Source organism: Hemitrygon akajei, chromosome 21 (genome assembly GCF_048418815.1).
Source record: "Hemitrygon akajei chromosome 21, sHemAka1.3, whole genome shotgun sequence".
Lineage (NCBI taxonomy): Eukaryota > Metazoa > Chordata > Chondrichthyes > Myliobatiformes > Dasyatidae > Hemitrygon > Hemitrygon akajei.
In genome coordinates this window covers 14938124-14960075 of record NC_133144.1, presented here as the reverse complement: position 1 = coordinate 14960075, position 21952 = coordinate 14938124, and the positions used below count along the sequence as shown (strand labels likewise).

General features: G+C 44.0%; 1 long non-coding RNA gene across 1 annotated transcript in view; it reads right to left on the bottom strand.

Moving 5' to 3' along the window:
• Positions 1–1240: 1240 nt before the first annotated feature.
• The window catches only part of LOC140714097 (uncharacterized), a 154755-nt gene continuing 134043 nt past the window's right edge, over positions 1241–21952 (bottom strand). Inside the window, exon 4 of the long non-coding RNA XR_012095826.1 lies at positions 1241–2055. This is a non-coding gene — a long non-coding RNA (uncharacterized lncRNA). The remainder of the gene's footprint in view (positions 2056–21952) is intronic.

The following is a 21952-nucleotide window of genomic DNA, read 5'->3' as shown; positions in this document are numbered from 1 at the left end:
GATTATGTGGAGTGCCATCGGGGAAAACTTATCCGCCATGTTCAGGCACCATTGGCGCCTCTTGAGGTCCCGGAGCGACGGTTTGACCATGTCCATGTGGACCTTGTTGGTCCTCTTCCCTCCCCATGGTTTCACGTATCTCCTTGCCATGCTGGCCATGCCACCAGGTGGCCAGAGGTCATCCCTCTAGCATCAACGACGGCCACAGACGTGGCTTCGGCTTTCAACAGCACCTGGAATGCTTGGTTTGGCACCCCCTCTGATATTTCCCCTGACCGCGGTCCCCAGTTCATATCAGACCTCTGGGCTGCGATGGCCCAGAATCTCGGCGTTAGACTACATAAAACCACGGTGCATCACCTGCAGTCCGATGGCCTATGCAAGCGGTTTCACTGCTCCTTAAAGAGTGCACCGAGGACTTCCCTAAAGATGAGTGTTGGCATGATTGTCTCCCATGGGTCCTGCTGGGGCTCAGAACAGCTCCAAAAGAGCACCTGAAATCATCTGTGGCTGAGTTAGTATACAGCCAGCCATTATGAGTGCCAGGTGATTTTGCTCCTGATGCCATGACCTGCTTCTCATCTGAACTCCGTCGTCCTCAGTGAATTTAATTCTTTTTCACCTATTCCTACCTCCCATCATGGCACATTGCACTCTTGGGTTCCTGTCGACCTACGTTCCACCTCATTTGCTTTTACCACCACGACGAACACCAACATCCCCTTAGGCCCCCTTATGATGGCCCGTTCCGTGTTTTGGAATGGAGAGAAAAGTCTTTTATCACAGATAAGAGGGGGCAACCTGAGTGTGTTTTTGTAGATCGCATTAAATTGGCCCACCAAGATTTGGAGGATTCTGCTGCCAGGCCTCTGGCATCATGACATGACCATTGAGTGTGTCAACACATTCCTGGATGAGCCAGAGACCTCTGCTGTTCCTCCACCCATGGAACACAGGACCTGAGCCGGGTGGAGTCAATGTAGAATATAAACATTATGGAGCCATAGAGTTAGACCATATGGAAACAGGCTCAATGGTCCAACTTGTTCGTGCTGATCAAAACGTCTTCCTGAGCTGGTCCCATGTGCGTGTGTTTGGCCCGTATCCCTCTGAACCTTGCCCCTGAGAAAGGGTGCCTGATGGCTGGTGCAGACTTGAGCTGAACAGCATGATTCAGTGCCGTGTCACTCTGGCAAATTCATCTCTTTTCTTTATTCAAAGATTAAAAAACAGGTCAAGCAGCATCTATGGAGGAAGATCGACTGTCAATGTTTCATGTGGAGATCTTTCACCAGGAGAGGAGAAAGCTAGTATAAAAGATGGGTTGACCAACACGTGATAGGCAGATCCAGGTGAGGGGGTGATAAGCAAATGGAGAAGGAGAGAATGGGAATAGCAAGGTGATCGGTGGATGTGACAAAGAGCTGCAGAAGATGGAGTATGGAATAAAGAGAGAAATGTGGGAAGATGGTGCAGAACAAACAGGGAGGGTTGCATGGGTGATGGGCAGATGAAGTGGGTGGGGAGGGGAAGGGGTATAAGTAGATCGAGAGGGGAGAGGAAAAGGATAGAGGGGAAGCAGGTTATCAGAAATTGAAGAATTCACATCTGGTCGGCTTGTACACCACCCAGGCAGAGTGTGTGGTGTTGTTTCTCCAGCTTGCGTTTACCCCCACCCTAGTAATGGAGGAGGCCAAGGACAGAGAGGTCGGCGTGGGAATGGGAAGGGGAATTAAATTGTCTGGCAACTGGGAGATCCAGGCGGCCACGGTAAACAGAGTGATCGAGCTGTGGAAACTGAGCCACAGCAAACAGAGTGATCGAGTCTGGTAACGGGGAGATGCAGGCGGCTACGGCAAACAGTAATTGAGTCTGGCAATTGGGAGATCCAGGCAGCCATGGCAGACAGAGCGATTGAGCCAAAAATAGGCTTATGGGCTGTGTAGGAGGGAAGGGGTTAGATTAGATTGATTGTTGATATGCTCTGGTTCAACATTGTGGGCCGAAGGTCCTGTACTTTTCTCTGTTCCACGTACTCATCAGGTCAGGCAGCATCTGTGGAAAGGGAAGCAGAGTTAACATTAGAATTAAGAGAACAGTTTACTTTTCGATAGTAGAGAAGGAAGGGGAGGGTTGGGTAGAACAAAGGAATATTTATGATAAGGTGAGCCCAGATGGGTTAATGAGAGCAATTATAAGTTCTTTATTCTCTACCTGAGCAATGTGCTGTGAGTGTTGAAGCTGTGGGATATTCCCAGCAGACCAGACTAAATGAACCAAATGATAACAATTGGGGTAAAGTACTGACAGGGACAAAACGGGCAGACCTGGCACAGAAAGAACGAGAGCACAAGTTACCTGAAGTTGGATAATTGGATAGTGGGCTATGAAGACAACAATGTAGTCAGATGTATGGGTGCCCCCTGTGTTTGCTGAGTTATGTAATCTTGGCTACTTAGACACGGCAGTTGAGGAACAGACACAAAATGATGGCAGAACTCAATGGAACAGTCGCACCTTTGGAGGGGAATGAACAGTCGGTGTTTTAGCTGAGATCATTCATCAATTCTGATGAAATGTCTTGACTGTTTATTACCCTCCCCCCACACCCCAAATGCTGCCTGTCCTACTGAATTCCTCTCGAATTCTGTGTGCATCATTCAAGATTTCCAGCATCTGCATATCTCTTATGTCCTGGCAATTAAGGAAGTAGATTTTTTACTTACAGGCTTTCAGCATGTGTGACCTGTACCTGTTCCCCAAGAAGATGGGACTGTTATAGGTGTACTACTGTAATGAGCTCGTGTGGGGAGACAGAGAATGTTGGGCTCCAAGGATTTTAGCTCCTGAATCGGTTAATTGTTAATCACTTAGAGTTCTCTGTGCTTTTCTCAAACGACTTGCTCTTTGTAATATGAGGTGATTTCTGTTTAAACTTAAGTTTATTTTGATAGGCTCAGGGATTCTGTGTTACTTGTATTATTTAAAGTGGATGCCTGATTAGTGCTAATCACAGGGTCCTAGTTTTAAGAATATGTCTCAGTGTTCCTCAGGTCAGCTACCGATGTTCCACCTGAATTCATATGAATAAACTCTGGTCACCCGTCTCTACATTGGAGTCCTTCTCTCCTCCGCACTTGGGTTCTGACATTGCCAGCACACATCACACCAACTACAGTGGACATCCTCTGAAATACATCATTGCACCTTCCACACTGTACTCCCTCCATTTCTGTTGCCTTTGTTGGATCCCGGTGATCTTGTGATCCAGGGGTTCTTTGGAAGTCAAGAATGAGGCATAATACTTGCAGGTTATAGCCTTCTATTAAAAGTTATAAGATTGAAGGATGAACAAAGAAAAAAGGAGAAGAGCAAAGGAGTTGAGGTTGTACTGTACATAGAAAGCATACAGCACAACACAGGCCCTTCGGCTCACAATGCTCTGTCAAGCATGTTCTTACCTTAGAAATTACCTAGCGTTGCCCATAGCCCTCTATTTTTCTGAGCTCCATGTACCTGTCCAGGAGTCTCTTAAAAGACCCTATCATATCCACCTCCACCACCATCACCACCATCCCATTCCAAGCACTCACCACTCTCTGCATAAAAAACTTACCCCTGACATCTCCTCTGTACCTACTTCCAAGCACGTTAAAAACGTGCCCGCTTTTGCTTGCCATTTCAGCCCTGGGAAAAAGTCTCTGACTATCCACACAATCAATGCCTCTCATCATCTTAAACACCTCCATCAGGTCACCTCTCACCTCTCATTCTCCGTCGTTCCAAGGAGAAAAAGCCAAGTTCACTCAACCTGTTTTCATAAGGCATGCGCCCCAATCCAGGCAACATCCTGTAAATCTCCTCTGCACCCTTTCTATAGTTTCCACATCCTTCCTGTAGTGAGGTGACCAGAACTGAGCACAGTACTCTAAGTGGGGTCTGACCAGGTTCCTATATAGCTGCAACATTACCTCTCAGCTCCTAAACTCAATCCCATGATTGAAGAAGGCCAATGCACCATACTGGATAGATAATAAGACTTCAAGAAAAGAAATGTCCTATGAGATAACCATATTCAATGGTGCGACACCGACTGCAGAAAAACTAAAAAGCTTCTAGAATATTCTCAATATTCCTGGATTTCAGTGCTTTAAGAGGGATGGGGGGGGGGGGAGAGGAGGAGGGGTGGCATTACTGGTCAGGGATACTATTACAGCTAAAGAAAGGGTGAGTAATGTAGCAGGATCCTCTTTTGAGTCAGTATGGGTGGAAGTCAGGAACAGGAAGGGAGCAGTTACTCTACTGGGGGTATTCTATAGTTCCCCTGGTAGCAGCAGAGATACCGAGGAGCAGATTGGGAGGCAGATTTTGGAAAGGTGCAAAAATAACAGGGTTGTTATCATGGGTGACTTTAACTTCCCTAATATTAATTGGCACCTGATTAGTTCCAATGGTTTAGACAGGGCAGAGTTTGTTAAGTGCGTCCAGGACGGATTCCTGTCACAGTATGTTGACAGACCAACTGGGGGAATGCCATTCTAGATCTAGTATTAGGTAACGAACCGGATCAGGTCACAGATCTCTCAGTGGGTGAGCATCTGGGGGACAGTGACGACAACTCCCTGGCCTTTAACATTATCATGGAAAAGGATAGAATCAGAGAGGACAGGAAAATTTTTAATTGGGGAAGGGCAAATTATGAGGCTATAAGGCTAGAACTTGTGGGTGTGAATTGGGATGATGTTTTGGCAGGGAAATGTACTATGGACATGTGGTTGATGTTTAAGGATCTCTTGCAGGATGTTAGGGATAAATTTGTCCCGGTGAGGAAGATAAAGAATGGTAGGGTGAAGGAACCATGGGAGACAAGTGAGGTGGAGAATCAAGTCAGATGGAAGAAGGCAGCATACACGAGGTTTAGGAAGCAAGGATGAGATGAGTCTATTGAGGAATTTAGGGTAGCAAGAAAGGAGCTTAAGAAGGGGCTGAGGACAGCAAGAAGGGGGCATGAGAAGGCGGCGAGTAGGGTAAAAGAAAACCCCAAGGTATCCTTCAATTATGTGAAGAACAAAAGGTTGACAGGAGTGAAGGTAGGGCCAATTAGAGATAAAGGTGGGAAAATGTGCCTGGAGGCTGTGGAAGTGAGCGAGGTCCTCAATGAATACTTCTCTTCGGTATTCACCAATGAGAGGGAACTTGATGACGGTGAGGACAATATGAGTGAGGCTGATGTTCTGGAGCATGTTGATATTAAGAGAGAGGAGGTGTTGGAGTTGTTGAAATACATTAGGATGGATAAGTCCCCGGGGCCTGATGTAATATTCCCCAGGCTGCTCCATGAGGCGAGGGAAGAGATTGCTGAGCCTCTGGCTAGGATCTTTATGTCCTCGTTGTCCATGGGAATGGTACCGGAGGATTGGAGGGAGGCAAATGTTGTCCCCTTGTTCAAAAATGGGAGTAGGAACAGTCCGGGTAATTATAGACCAATGAGCCTTACATCTATTGTGGGAAAGCTGTTGGAAGAGATTCTTAGAGATAGGATCTATGGGCATTTAGAGAATCATGGTTTGATCAGGGACAGTCAGCATGGCTTTGTGAAGGGCAGATTGTGTCTAACAAGCCTGATAGAGTTCTTTGAGGAGGTGACCAGGCATATAGATGAGGGTAGTGTAGTGGATGTGGGCTTATTCAGAAAGTCAGAAGGAATGGGATCCAGGAAAGTTTGGCCAGGTGGATTCAGAATTGGGTTGCCTGCAGAAGGCAGAGGGTCGTGGTGGAGGGAGTACATTCGGATTGGAGGGTTGTGACTAGTGGTGTCCCACAAGGATCGGTTCTGGGACCTCTACTTTTCATGATTTTTATTAACGACCTGCATGTGGGCGTAGAAGGGTGGGTTGGCAAGTTTGCAGATGACACAAAGGTTGGTGGTGTTGTAGATAGTGTTGAGGATTGTTGAAGATTGCAGAGAGACATTGATAGGATGCAGAAGTGGGCTGAGAAGTGGCAGATGGAGTTCAACCCAGAGAAGTGTGAGGTGGTACACTTTGGAAGGACAAACTCCAAGGCAGAGTACAAAGTAAATGGTAGGATACTTGGTAGTGTGGAGGAGCAGAGGGATCTGGGGGTACATGTCCACAGATCCCTGAAAGTTGCCTCACAGGTAGATAGGGTAGTTAAGAAAGCTTACGGAGTGTTAGCTTTCATAAGTTGAGGGATAGAGTTTAAGAGTTGCGGGGTAATGATGCAGCTGTATAAAACTCTAGTTAGGCCACACTTGGAGTATTGTGTCCAGTTCTGGTCGCCTCACTATAGGAAGGATGTGGAAGCATTGGAAAGGATACATAGGAGATTTACCAGGATGCTGCCTGGTTTAGAGAGTATGCATTATGATCAGAGATTAAGGGAGCTAGGGCTTTACTCTCTGGAGAGAAGGAGGATGAGAGGAGACATGATAGAGGTATACAAGATATTAAGAGGAATAGATAGAGTGGACAGCCAGCGGCTCTTCCCCAGGGCACCACTGCTCAATACTAGAGGACATGACTTTAAGGTAAGGGGTGGAAAGTTCAAGGGGGATATTAGAGGAAGGTTTTTTACTCAGAGAGTGGTTGGTGCGTGGAATGCACTGCCTGAGTCAGTGGCGGAGGCAGATACACTAGTGAAATTTAAGAGACTACTAGACAGGTATATGGAGGAATTTAAGGTGGGGGGTTACATGGGAGGCAGGGTTTAAGGGTCGGCACAGCATTGTGGGCCGAAAGGCCTGTACTGTGCTGTATTGTTCTATGTTCTATGTTCTAAAAATACAGAATCGGCTATACTACTTACTGGAAAATGCACTGAGCAATTGAATGATCATATAAAAATACAAGCAAGCGTCGGAAATGTTAAACTATGAGACAAATAACAATTTTACACTTTAATCCAACACCATGTTTGGGGTTTACATCGGATTGAAATAAGCCTGCTGCACCTTCCAAGGCCACAGTAAACCACGTATCATTGGAGCAGCTTGTTCCACAGTGGACCAAACATTCCTTTTCTGCCCGGTTCCTCACCATGACACAACTCCTGTGTTCCAATCTTGTTGTTAGCCTGGTTCCAAATTCACTTTACCACATGTTGTTTGCTGTTGGTTGTTTATTGAGACCCTTCAGCTGTTTGATCAGCTCCCTACACGTCTCTCCCATTCGTCTGATCTATCATCCACCATCAAATATGTCTGTCTCCCTGTCATTAAGGTAGCTATTCTGTTATGTAGGAACTATTTCTCTTATTCCTCACAGCAATGTGAACTCATCTATCTAGTCCTTTTTGTGTTTATCCTTCAGAATTCTGTTCCTGAATTCTAAACGCCTTAAGACTACATACTTTAGATGATATTCCACTTCCCTTCCATACCAAATAGCCTCAATGTTGCAGGCATAACATGCCCAGCTGAGAGACTTCCTTGATGAGATTCTTGGCAATCCCTGTCTCAAGAACTGAATATTATAAGCTGTAGATACTGAATACCTGAATTTCTCAACAGGTCAGGTAGTTCCAGTGGAGAACAGGGGTTAACATTTCAGCTCAAAGAGATTTGATCAGAAGTCAATTATTTCAAAAAAGTTGTACTTTTCTCCGACTCCATAATGTGTCTTCACAGAGTTGCACTGTCCATTAGATACAGAAGGTTATCTGCCCCTGCATCACTGGAAGTTTTCTGGTCTATGATGTAGACAGTGGGGTTATCAAATTTACATATTTTTCTGACATGTGTGATCTCCTGACCAGAAGTAATTTGGCTGATTCCTTTTGAGGATATTTCAGGTTTGTACTCAGAAGTGTAGGCACGTTTCAATTTGCAATCCTTGGATATAACTGAATCAAAATAAAATAATGTTTAAAATAATTTCTTTGAGCATATGAAGCTAGAAGTCCACAAGCAGCACTTTTAAGTTTTAGGCTTGAAACTGATCATCGGAATACAGGCTCCAATTCTCCACACAGTTGTACAAGAAGATCTTTTAATCAGAACAGAGCAATGCTTTTCAAGAGAAATTCATTTCACTTATGTTCAGAATCAGCAGTTGTCAGAGCAGATCTGTTCTGGGAATGCTTTCATCATTAAAACTTACTCTTTTACCTTTTCTTGATTCAATTTTTGGAAACCCACAGAAACCCTTGGGAACCAGCAATTCAGGACAAGCCTTTTGAAAAAGACTTGCCAAATAAAACAAACTTTGAGATTGAGATTGAGAACCATTATCTCCAAATATTTCCCAAAAGGCTAAGACAAATTTCAAAGTTGCAGAATATCGAGATTTATTTAGAGACACTGTGTAGAACAGACCTTTGAGCAGCACTGCCCAAAAACCCATTGATTTAACTCTAGTCTCCATGGGACAATTTACAATTAACTTATTAACCAGCATGTCTTTGGACTGTGGGAGGAAACTGCAGCACCAGAGGAAAACCATGCACACACTGGAAGGAGCGTACAAACTTGCTTACAGAGGATGCTGGAACTCTAACGCATCAAATCGAAACAGTGTTATGCTGACCGTCATGCTCCCGTGGGCATCCCAATACGTGAGCCTCTCCTATCTGCGGTTAGTGCATCTCACGTATTCCTCAACCTTAGCCAGTTCCTAGGATTCAGTGGCTTATTCTACTGCTAATTCGCATCAAAAATGTTCAGCTGCAGTGCAAAGCTTACAGGAAAACAAAGAGGAAGGGACAGCAAAAGAGCACATAATTAAAACAGGAAAAAGAAGGGAAAACCAGGTATGTGCTGTCTTTCTTTAGGAGATCCAGTAAGTAACTGTAAAACTATACATTAGAGTTAATACCCACCGTGAGGTAAAACCTTAACACTCATACCAATGAAGAAAGTCAAAGGGTGAAAATGGCTGAAACCTCAGGAAACTCAAATTCACACGACTTCTCCATGAAAAACTGCCTCTCAAAATATAAAAGGGGGAGGGCAGGTATCTCTTAGCTCCAATGGGAGGGTTCAGTTCTAATCCCCAGTGCTGTTGGTGTACAGTTGAGACATTCTCCCCTACATTGCTGGATTTTCCCTGGGTGCTTTTGTTTCTTCCTACGTCTAGAAGGCATGTTATTTAGTCATTTGAAATTCTCGCCAGTGTCGTTTGGTGATAAGAGGATTGGGGGCAGTTGATGGGCGTGTGAGGGAGAATAAAAAGAATAAATTGTAGGGGATGCTCTGAGAGCTGGCATAGACTCAGTGGGCCAAATGACCTCAATATCTATTGTGAGGAACTGAATAAGTAACTCATTCTTTCCCCGTAGCATAATTACTTTAGGCATTCTGTATGATTCTCTCTCTTCATCTCTAAGGGAACTTTAAAGCTGCCAGGTTTTGTAACAGTTTAAAACTCACTGCATTTGAACACTTGATGTCAGTTGAAAACTAAACAGGGTTTACTTAAAAGTGGTAAATAGGCAGGACTACAAAAACACAACAAAACATTCTCCCAAAAGAATTTAAAAATTTTAATCAAGCACTCATCTCCATTCCAACAGCCCCCACAGCAACCAGCAGACTCTCAGTTCTCACAATTTCTAATTCCTGATCTATGACAGAACCCGGAATATAAAACCTGTTACCTCGACAATTCCGAGTAGCGTGTCTGGTTCAGTCAGTGAAAACTTCTCCAGCACCACCCATTACTGCAGGGCCTCCTGCTTCCAGTTACCGGTGGGTGTGTGTTAGATTCTCCGTTACGGGCTTTGCTTCTGATAATCAATCAAAAGAGCTTGAGCTCCACCAACAGAACGATGTTGATCCTTTACAGAATCACTGGTGCGGAACGTCCTGCTTGCCCTCCTGATGTCTTCAACGATAGCTTGTGTGAACAGTTCCTTACACAGATTTTTCACTTACAGTCAGTTGTAGAAGTTTCTTCCAAAGTCCTGTGTCTCCTTGTGGATTCTTGAGCTAGGCAATTTGGTAAAGCCACAAGTGCCTCCTCAACCTCCTTCATGTTGGGTTACTTTGAGTTAACTGTGCCATGTTGTAAGTTTGGTGTAAGGAGAAATAATTCATAAAGTGTCTGGGGTTTATCTTCTGAATAAACTTTCTCTTTATCAGAAGCTGACATCAACAGAGGAGGCACTCATCCCAGAATGAATTCTCCCTGATCCCAAGTTTTCATTTTTCCTCTACTATCTCTACCCCGCATGCACTGTACATACATATAGTGAAGAAAGCCTTTCACAGTGTCAGGCTTCAGTACCTACTGTGTGTGTTATGTGAGCTGTGTGCAGTTCCATTTTGACCTTATAGTTGTGTGCATTATAAAGAACTTCAATTCCCAGTGGCCAATGCAGGCGGCTCACCCAGAACCGGAAGTGATATTGGTGAGCCGGTCACATGCGCTTGGTGTGGAGCATAAGCCATTCTGTAAATAAAATGTTCTAGCGTTTACCCATGCCTGGTTTGTCTTTATTAAGAGCTAACATAGCATGGTGTCAGAAGTCAGTCCAAGGTCAACATGGAGAGTAATTGAACACCATGTGTGGCTGAGAAAGAAACGCAGGTTCCCATGAAGACTGATGGCGAGAAGCATGCCAGCGAGGCGACACAGCATGTTATGTCCTGAAGTTTGCCAGAGTCACCAAGAAATTCAGGTGAGAGGCCATGAGTTCCTGTCATGAATAAGCTAAGCCCTTCTGCACCTCTGTAGTTCACGGGTAATCTAACTGATAACTGGAAACGCTTCAAATAATGATTCAAAAAATATATAGTAGCTAGCAGAATGGGTGGGGCTGATGAGAAATTGAAACAATCTATTTTTCTACATGTAGTTGATGTAGATGCTTTGGACATCTGTAACAGATTTCGAACTGACGAGACCACCTTCAGATTGGACACTCTGATGACAAAATTTGAGGAATTTTTGTCCCAAGTAAAATCATCACATTTGAGAGATACACATTATTTTCCTCTGACCAGAAACAAGGTGTTAGTTTTGTTAGTTAGCTAAGCTTCACACACTGAGTAAGTCCATGATGAAGACCATGGAGCGGCTGATAATACAGAATCTGAGGCCACAAACCAGGCACGCCCGGGATCCTCTTCAGTTTGCGTATAAGGAGAAGGTGGGAGTGGAGGATGCTATCACGTATTTGCTGCACAAATCCCTCTCTCACCTAGATGGGGTCAGTGGTGCTGTGAGGATTACATTCCTGGACTTCTCTAGTGCCTTTAACACCATCCAGCCCAAGATCTTAAGGCACAAACTAACGGAGATGGGAGTAGACTCTCACATGGTGGATTGGATAGTGGACTACTTGACAGATAGACCTCAGTATGTGCGGTTGGGAGACTGTAGGTCTGACACGGTGGTCAGCAGCACAGGAGCGCCGCAGGGGACCGTGCTCTCTCCGGTCCTGTTCACCCTGTACACATCAGACTTCCAATATTACTCGGAGTCCTGCCATGTGCAGAAATTCGCTGATGACACGGCCATAGTGGGGTGTGTCAGGAATGGACAGGAGGAAGAGTATAGGAAACTGATACAGGACTTTGTGATATGGTGCAACTCAAACTACCTGTGTCTCAATATCACCAAGACCAAGGAGATGGTGGTGGACTTTAGGAGATCTAGGCCTCATATGGAGCCAGTGATCATTAATGGAGAATGTGTGGAGCAGGTTAAGACCTACAAGTATCTGGGAGTACAGTTAGACGAGAAGCTAGACTGGACTGCCAACACAGATGCCTTGTGCAGGAAGGCACAGAGTCGACTGTACTTCCTTAGAAGGTTGGCGTCATTCAATGTCTGTAGTGAGATGCTGAAGATGTTCTATAGGTCAGTTGTGGAGAGCGCCCTCTTCTTTGTGGTGGCGTGTTGGGGAGGCAGCATTAAGAAGAGGGACGCCTCATGTCTTAATAAGCTGGTAAGGAAGGCGGGCTCTGTTGTGGGCAAAGTACTGGACATTATAACATCGGTAGCTGAGCGAAGGGCACTGAGTAGGCTACGGTCAATTATGGAAAACCCTGAACATCCTCTACATAGCACCATCCAGAGACAGAGAAGCAGTTTCAGCGACAGGTTGCTATCGATGCAATGCTCCTCAGACAGGATGAAGAGGTCAATACTCCCCAATGCCATTAGGCTTTACAATTCAACCGCCAGGAGTAAGATATGTTAAAGTGCCGGGGTTGATTGTATTTAATGTATTTAAGTAAACTACTTAAGAACTTTTTAAAAGCTATTATTAATGCTTTTTGAGAGGCATATCATATTTTTACTGAGTTAAGTATTGTATGTAATTAGTTTTGCTACAACAAGTGTATGGGACATTGGAAAAAATGTTGAATTTCCCCATGGGGATGAATAAAGTATCTATCTATCTATCTAAGTCCTGTGAGTTTGGAGATTTGATAGACTCACCAGTTAGAGACAAAATAGTTTGGGGAATCCCAGATAATGAGCTCAGAGAAAGATTGCTCCATGAAAAAGATATGATGATAGAAAAGGCTGTTGATATGTTGTAGGGCAACAGGGACCACACAAGCACAAGCGAAGGAGCCGTACAGGGCAGACTCAACAGTGAAAACAGAGGGGCCACTTCCCAAAGCAACAGTAAAGCAAAGAAGTTTGCTCAAACAGCGAATGCAGCAGATGTGGCGGTAGGCACATCCCAAGGATGTGTCCTGCTTATGGAAATACCTGCAAGAATTGTGGGAACAAGAACCATATCGCAACGTGCTACAAACCTGGGGCTAACCAAGAGAAAGGAGCACATTGTTGCTGAGGAAATGGAGGAAGTCTTTGTGGATTCTTTAAAGACTGTTGGAGCTGGTAAAACAGAATGGGTCATTCCAGTGACTGTGAATGAGACAGTAATTCCATTCGAGCTTGAAACCGGAGCCCAGGTGAATCTGTTATCCATGGATGATCACCGGACTCTCAAAGTAAAGAGCAAGATTTACGCAGTGAAGTTAAAAGTGACAGGCTACACTGGAGAGAACATTCCAGTAAAAGGAGGCTGTACAGTGATCTTCAAGCACAGGTGACAGCACCTAAAGGTACAGCTACTGATTTATTAGAGAAGTGAATATAGCCAATATCAGGTCTGAGTGCATGTGAAAATGTCAAACTGGTGAAAAGAGTTTTCGTAGTGGCTTCACAGACTAAGGATGACCACACAACACTCATGGAAGAGTACGCAGACACCTTTGAGGGGCTCAGACGCTGACCTGGTGTACACAAAATTCATAGAGGGAGACCATGGCTCCTATTGTCCATGCATGCAGGAAAGTTCCATTTACACTTAGAGACAAACTTAAACAAACTACCTGCGTCTCAATATCACCAAGACCAAGGAGATGGTGGTGGACTTTAGGAGATCTAGGCCTCATATGGAGCCAGTGATCATTAATGGAGAATGTGTGGAGCAGGTTAAGACCTACAAGTATCTGGGAGTACAGTTAGATGAGAAGCTAGACTGGACTGCTAACACAGATGCCTTGTGCAGGAAGGCACAGAGTCGACTGTACTTCCTTAGAAGGTTGGCGTCATTCAATGTCTGCAGTGAGATGCTGAAGATGTTCTATAGGTCAGTTGTGGAGAGCGCCCTCTTCTTTGTGGTTGCGTGTTGGGGAGGCAGCATTAAGAAGAGGGATGCCTCACGTCTTAATAAGCTGGTAAGGAAGGCGGGCTCTGTCGTGGGCAAAGTACTGGAGAGTATAACATCGGTAGCTGAGCGAAGGGCGCTGAGTAGGCTACGGTCAATTATGGAAAACCCTGAACATCCTCTACATAGCACCATCCAGAGACAGAGAAGCAGTTTCAGCGACAGGTTGCTATCGATGCAATGCTCCTCAGACAGGATGAAGAGGTCAATACTCCCCAATGCCATTAGGCTTTACAATTCAACCGCCAGGAGTAAGATACGTTAAAGTGCCGGGGTTGATTGTATTTAACGTATTTAAGTAAACTACTTAAGAACTTTTTAAAAGCTATTATTAATGCTTTTTGAGAGGCATATCATATTTTTACTGAGTTAAGTATTGTATGTAATTAGTTTTGCTACAACAAGTGTATGGGACATTGGAAAAAATGTTGAATTTCCCCATGGGGATGAATAAAGTATCTATCTATCTATCTATCTATCTATCTATCTATCTATCTATCTATCTATCTATACCAGCTTGCATGGGATGGTTGAATGTCATCCAGGAAATTGAAGAACTGACAGACTGGGTGAGCTCACCAGTCAGTGTGCAAAAGCAAAATGGACCATTGTGGATAAGTGGGGGGCTTTCAGAAGTGAAATTTTGAGAGTACAAAGCTTATATGTGCATGTCATAATAAAAGGTAAAGATAACAAGAGTAGGGGACCTTGGTTTTCAAGAGATATTGGGGCCCTAGTTAAGAGAAAGAAGGAGGTGCATGGCAGGTATAGATAGGTAGGAACAAATGAGGTACTTATGAAGTACAAGAAATGCAAGAGAGCACTTAAGAAAGAAATCAGGAGGACTAAAAGAAGGCATTGAAGCCGCTCAAGCAGACAAGGTGAAGGAGAATACCAAGGGATTCAAAAGATATGCTAAGAGCAAAAAGATTGCATTGGACAAAATCAGTCCTCTGGAAGACCAGAATGGTAATTCATGTGTGGAGCCAGAACAAATGAGGGAAGATCTTAAAATTCTTTTGCATCTGTATTTACTTAGGACACAGACACAGAGTCTACCAAAGTGAGGCAAAGCAGTATTAACTTCATAGACCCTGTACAGATTACAGAGGAGGAGGTGGTTGCTATCCTGAGGTGGATAAATCCTCAATGCCTGACAAGAAGTTCCCTCAGCCCCTTTGGGAAGAAGTGCAGAAACTACCGGGGCCCTAGAGATACGTAAGTCATCCTTGGCAACAGGAGAGGTACCAGAGGATTGGAAGATAGCCAATGTTGTTCTGTTGTTTAAAAAAAGGCTCTAAACAGAAACCAGGAAATTATAGGCCAGTGAGTCTGACCTCAGTTGTGGGAAAGTTTTTGGAAGGTATTCTAAGGGATTGGATATATGAGTATTTGGATAGACATGGACTGATTAAGGATAGTCAGCATGGCTTCATGCATGGTAGGTCATGCCTAACCAATCTTATAGAGTTTGTCGAGGAAATTACCAGGAAAGCTGGTGAAGGCAAGGCAGTGGATGTTGTCTTCATGGACTCAGCAAGGCATTTGAGAAGGTCCCGCTTGGGAGGCTGGTCAAGAAGGTCCCGCTTGGGAAGCTGGTCAAGAAGGTTCAAATGCTCAGCATTCAAGATGAGGTAGTAAATTGGATTAGACATTGGCTTTGTGGGAGAAGCCAGAGAGTGGTAGCAGATAGTTGCCTCTCTGACTGAAGGCCTATGACTAGTGGTGTGCTACGTAGAGCAGTGGTAGGTCTTTTGTTGTTTGTAATCTGTATCAATGATCTGGATAATAATGTGGTTAACTGGATTGGCAAATTTGCGGATGACACCAAGACTGGGGTTGTAGTGGACAGTGAGGAAGGCTATCATGGCTTGTAGAGGGATCTACATCAGATGGAAATGAGCTGAAAAATGGTAGATGGAATTTAACATAGACAACTATGAGGTTTTGCACTTCAGTAGGACCAACCAGGGTAGGAGTGCTGTAGAACAAAGGGATCTGGGAATATAGGTCCATAATTCATTGAAAATGGCACCACAGGTAGATACAGTCGTGAAAAAAAACTTTTGGCACATTGGCCTTCATAAATCAATGTACTGAGTACAGGAGATGGGATGTTATGTTCAAGGTGTATAAGATGTTGGTGAGGCCTAATCTGGAGCATTGTGTGCAGTTTTGCTCACCTACCTACAGGAAAGATGTAAGTAAGATTGAAAGAGTACAGAGAAAATTTACAAGAATGTTGCTGGGTCTGAAGGACCTGAGTTATAAGGAAAGATTGTATAGGTTAGGACTGTATTCCTTCAAACATAGAAGATTGAGGAGAGATTTGATGGAGGTATACAAAATTGTGAGGGGTTTAGACAGGGTAAATGCAAGCAGGCTTTTTCCACTGAGGTTGGGTGAGACTACAACTAGAGGTTATGGGTGAAAGGGGAAAAGTTTAAGGGGAACCTGAAGGGAAACCTCTTCACTCCGACGGTCCTGAGAGTGTGGAATGAGCTGCCAGCACAAGTGTTCCATGCAAGTTCCATTTCAATGTTTAAGAGAAGTTTGGATAGATACATCAATAGTAGGGGTATGGAGGGCTGTGGTCCTGGTGCAGGTCGATGGGAGTGGGCAATTTGAATGGTTCTGGCATGGATTAGATGTGCTGAAGGGCCTCTTTCTGAGTTGTACTTCTCTATGACTCTATATGTTAATAAAGTCATTGAGAGAGAGAGTTTTAAATTGTCAACAAGGGAGGAGATTATGTCCTGGCTTACACTACTGTATGGCATTCTGTCTGCACCTGAAGTCTACCATAAAACCATCCACATGATCACTGAGGGAATACCTAGTGTCAAGACCATGATGGGTGACATCATTATCTGGGGGTACACCAAGGATGAATATGATGCACGTCTGAGACAGGTGCTTGACGTGACACAGAAAGGCAGTTTGAAATTAAATAAAGAGAAATGTGAGTTTGGTGTTAAGACACTTACTTTCAAAAGAGATGTCATATCAGAACGGGGAATGAAGCCTGACATCACCTCACAAAAGACATCAGCCATTGAAAACACGGAAAGGTCCCAGAACAAAGAGGAGGTGAGATATTTCCTTGGGATGATGACCTCCCTGGCTATCCCTCGACTATCAACTGTGTCAGAATCACTTGGGTCAATCCTTGAGCAGCAAAATGAGTGGATTTGGTTTCATGAGCAAGAAGAGTTTTTCCGGAGGCTGAAAGGAGCCATATCTGAAGAGCCTGTGCTGAAGTTTTATGATCCAGCCAACTATACACAGATAGAGAAAGAGCTTCTCGCCAGCACATATGAGGGATGATTGATAAGTTTGTGGCCTAAGGTAGAAGGAGTCAATTTTAGAAAACCTAGCACATTTATTTTTCAACATAGTCCCCTCCAACATTTACACACTTATTCCAGCGGTCATGGAGCATACGGATCTCGGACCTCCAGAAAGTGTCCACAGATGGGTGATTGATAAGTTCGTGGCCTAAGGTAGAACGAGATGAGTTATACAGCTCTCGTTACATGCACATGCAGGTTAACTCTTTGAGTGATAATGCAGAAAGTTTGAAGTTAATAACATCTCCTTCTACCTTAGGCCACAAACTTATCAATCATCCCTGATGCGTTATTAGCTGATGAGTTATTAACCACTGATGTCAATTATGTCCAAACCACTGAACGACTGTCCCATGAGGATACAGCGCATGTTGATAAGACTGTAGAAATATGACATGAAAATGATCTACACAATGGGAAAGTACCGTAGATTCCGGATTTTAAGCCACTACTTTTTTCCCACATTTTGAACAGCTTTGAACTTTGCGGCCTTTAATACGGAGCGGCTAATACATGGTTTTTTTTTCATGCCGCCAAAAACATTTTGCCTCGTAACAGTAGACCAATAAAATTGATGAGTAGTTCACAGAGGTCCAATGAAATTGTACAATAAATCAAGCGCACTTTCACAATTAAATTATTGTAAATCAGTCATTTGTACTCACCCTCATCAACATGGAAAACACTCGAAGAAAAGCATTGTGCTGCCTTTATGGCAGTTATTTAGTTTATAATATTTTCGCTTAGTAATTCATTTGTTAGTTAAAGTTAGAACTGTTTTAACTATATTTGTTTTCTGTACTACATCGCGGGATGCTATGACGTCACACCCGGTTTCGCCGCGTCTTGTGGGATACCGGTTTGCGATAAACGGGAAGGAGGGGGGCGAGCGGCGGAGCGAAAACGCTGCTTTTAAGTTAAAGGCGATCAATAACTTTTCCTGGTAGGCTGCAGTATATATATTTTTTACCAGTCGTTAGGAGATATTGGAATGTTGTTCAGTAAAGAAGTATACGCAACGTATATTTAAAAGTAGCCGCGTTACAGGCACGGTTCGAAAAAAAGCATTTGCAATATGTATTTGTTTATGTTACCATATGGATTTAATTAAAAGTTAAAAAATCCTCACGTGTAATATCTTTCTGTGTAAATATCTCATATTACAACGTGGGACACCTGCGGCCGAAAATCCGGTGCGGCCGAAAATCCGGTGCGGCCTGTACAAGTAAAAAATTGATTTTATTTCTAAAATTAGAGCCAGCGGCTTTTAATCAGGTGCGCTCTGTAGTCCGGAATCTACGGTACATGTTTGCTGCTGATCTGCTGCCTCAAGCAATCAACAAGAATGAAAAGAGTGACCAAGAGATTAACGCTGCTATACAGGCCTATGTTGACATGATTGTCACCCCCATTCCAGTATCACCTGATAGAACAGAGAAGATTAGGACAGCAGCAGGGTCAGGTGAAATAATGAAAGTACTCAAAGAGACAATACAGAAAGGATGGTCAGCAGCTAAGAATGACTGTCCAATGTGTATTCGGGATTGTTGGGCATGCAGAACTGAACTGTCAGTAGTGGAAGATATAGTCTCCAGAGGGAACAGGTGTGTGACTCCAGTGTCACTATGCAAGGAATTGCTCCAGAAGATACATGAAGGGCTCTTGGTGAGGAAAATGTAAATAAAGAGCTCGTGAAGTGATGTGCTGGCCAAGAATGAACCAAGACATCAGACAGATCACTGCTTTATGTGAAATGTCTTACCTAAAGATTAAAGCAACAATCAGAACCTTTTACACCACACCCTGTACCAGACAGGCCATACTTCAACACATACAAACAAGCTGGATGAACTCAGTAGGTCAGGCAGCATCCGTTGAAATGAGCAGTCAACGTCTTGGGCTGACTGCTTCAAAGTTGGACTGGATTTGTTTGATTGTAATGGGAAGAGTCAAATTGTTGTAACAGACTGCTTTCTCAATTACCCAGAGACTGCAACACAGCAATCAATATATCCATCAAAGCAGTCATCACCTTCCTGAAAACTGTGTTCATGAGCCATGGAGCTCCATGTCAAATAGTATCAGATAATTGTCCACAATTTTCAAGCTGTGGATCTGAGTCCTTTGCCAATGTTTGAGGGTTTCAACATATAACTTCAAGCCCACATCACCCAAAAACTAATGGCCTATCAGCGAGTTGGGTCAAAGTAGTGAAGAGCCTCATGAAGGAGGTGCAAAGTGGATGAAAAAATTCCCACAAAAGTCTAATGATTTACTGAAGTGCGCCACTGCAGAGTGGCCTTTCACCAGCCCAAAAGCTGATGGGTCATTGTATGTGCACCAACCTTCCAGTGCATGAAAACCTGTTGACACTTAAAGGAGCACACAAGGTCAAATTGGCTAAAGTGAAAGGGAAATTAAAACAGAATTGGTATTATGACAAGTCTGTGAAAAGCCTACCTATCCTGAAGCCTGGAGATTGTGCATATCCGAGATCATGACTCTTGCACATGATCCGTGCTAGGAAACGTGCAAGGGGAAGTTGCTGCACATTCCTACTAGATCCAGCTGGAGCAAGGAACACTGCTGAGACAGAACCAGGTTGATCTAAGACCATAAGCTCCAACCCATAGCTGTAACATGTCACCTGTCAGTACACCAAAGGGGCCAGCAGATGTAATAAATAAACATATTGATCAGAGTTCTTTAAAAGACGCAAATATTAATGCACCAAATTCAAACAATACATATAGCAGAATGAAAAGGGACCATTAAACCACCTCAGAGACTGGTTGAAAGTTGATGAGTGAAAAAGGAATTGGATACAGATTGCAAATATCTTTGTTGGAAAGGATTATTGTTTCATGCAGGTTTGTGAGGACATAGTACTGTGTTTGTTTTTCTTTCAATCAGGAAGATGTGTTATTTTGTGTGTGCTTGATGAAAAACTTCAGTTCCCAGTGGGCGATGCCCGGGACCGGAAGCGACGTTGGTGAGCTGGTTGCATGCGTGCAGTGTGGAGCTGAAGCCATTCTGTAAACAAACTGTTCTAGCATTTACCCACACCAGGTTTGTCTTTATTCAGAAGAAACATAACAATATGTACAATGACAGGCTTCCACCCTGGAGCTTTATGAAGCTATTGCTGGGTTAGGCACGAGTCTACAGTTCACTTTAGCCTACAGACTATGGCTCAGGTCAGTAGAGTCCGTTAAAGACTTCACTGCCTGGTACTAACCCTGCATGGACCCTCTTTATCTCACTGCTACATACTCATCCCCCTATCTCTCTCTGTTTAATGATCATCCCTCTAGCTCTCTCTGCTGAACTACACAGCCAAGAATTCACTTTTCCCTGCTATGAATTTACTTTCCCCTCCTACACTTGGCACCACCTCACCCTGTTATACAGAACAGACTACAGTCCCTTGAACTCTGTTCCACGGGGACTGGATGAGACTACAGTCTGTCAAACCTGTTACTAGCAGGAATGGGAATGTGATGTCTTTAAACAAGAACATGCTGATCTCTCTGCATCTGTGTGTGCTGTGAACCTGTTGGTGTGAAGGATTTCTATAACATTACAGTAATAGAGAGAGCCTAGAATATTCAGTCTGTCATCTTGAAGACGCAACATTTGTACATGTATATGTGCCACAATGTGTTCACGAGGAGATTACAAATTTGTGGTGTCGTGATTCAATTCCACATACTATAGCTATGAGAGAGGAAGACATATTGGCAAGGTACAGAGATGATGCTTTATTAGAAACTGCCAGGCACCAAGGTTAGCTGTCAAGTGGTGTAGGAGGACATGGCTGTGTACGTGGGCTGTATAGGATTGGGAAGTGTGCCAGACAAAAAACTATTCTATTTCAACAGCCTACAGATCCAAGACTGAGACAAGCAACCCAAGCAGTTCCAGTGGAAGCTCATTCGAATGTGGAAGATCTGGGACTGTAAAGGAAAAGCCTGCAAGTGAAGCAAATCTGAAATGAAAACAGCAAATGCTGGAACTGCTCACCCTGTGGGGAGGGAAAGGTGATAAGTGTTTCAGATGAAGATCCTGCAGCAGAACGGTGATGCCTGAACCATTACCGATCTTCAGTACTTCCTGTTTTCACTTTTGTTGTGGAACTGTGTTCGAGTATCTAAGCCACGAGCATTAGAAGCAGAAAATAGGCATCAGAGCAAAAGCATTGAGTAGTAACTAGTGCTTTCACATGCACACTGATACAGCCACCCATATTCCAAAATGAGCCAAAATACTGAGCGAGAAAGAGCAGTTTGATGCCAGGAGCAAACTGAGCACCACTGGTGAGGTTTTACCCACAGACAGTGCACAGGAAACACTAGACAAAGTGTTGTGAGCAGAGGCTATGTAATTCATGGGGTGGGGCTGGCTGATATAACTTGCGAGAAGGATACGTTTAATACTGATGATTCAAAGTTGCACCTGAGCACAGTGTGGAGAAGGTTTGACAACATGTTCTGAGGCATCAGCCTCAGGTAGCTACATTCGGCTAAGGCCCACTGCAAACACACACAAAATGCTGGAAGAAATCAACGGGTCACACTGCATCTATGGTGGAAAAAGAGCAGTCTCCATTTTGGGCCAACACCCTTTAGGAGACACTCTGCAAAGCCAGCCTGTTCAAGTCGAAACCAGTCCTACTACACTGTGAAAAAGTCTTAGGCACATGTATATAGCTCGAGTTCCCGAGACTTTTGCACAGTACTGTATTTATCCAGATGGAACAGAGAGCGAGTTTGTAAATCTGGTGGGGGCAAAGGATGTTGGGAATGGAGAGGGTGTAGAGCCTGCAAGAGGGGTGTGGGACAAGTGACAGAGCAGGAGTGCCAGGGACAGAGGGTGGGGTGACGTGGGGGCAGACACACCCAGACCCAAGGCACCAGGCAAGGTCATTTGATTCCAAACAATTGGCTTAT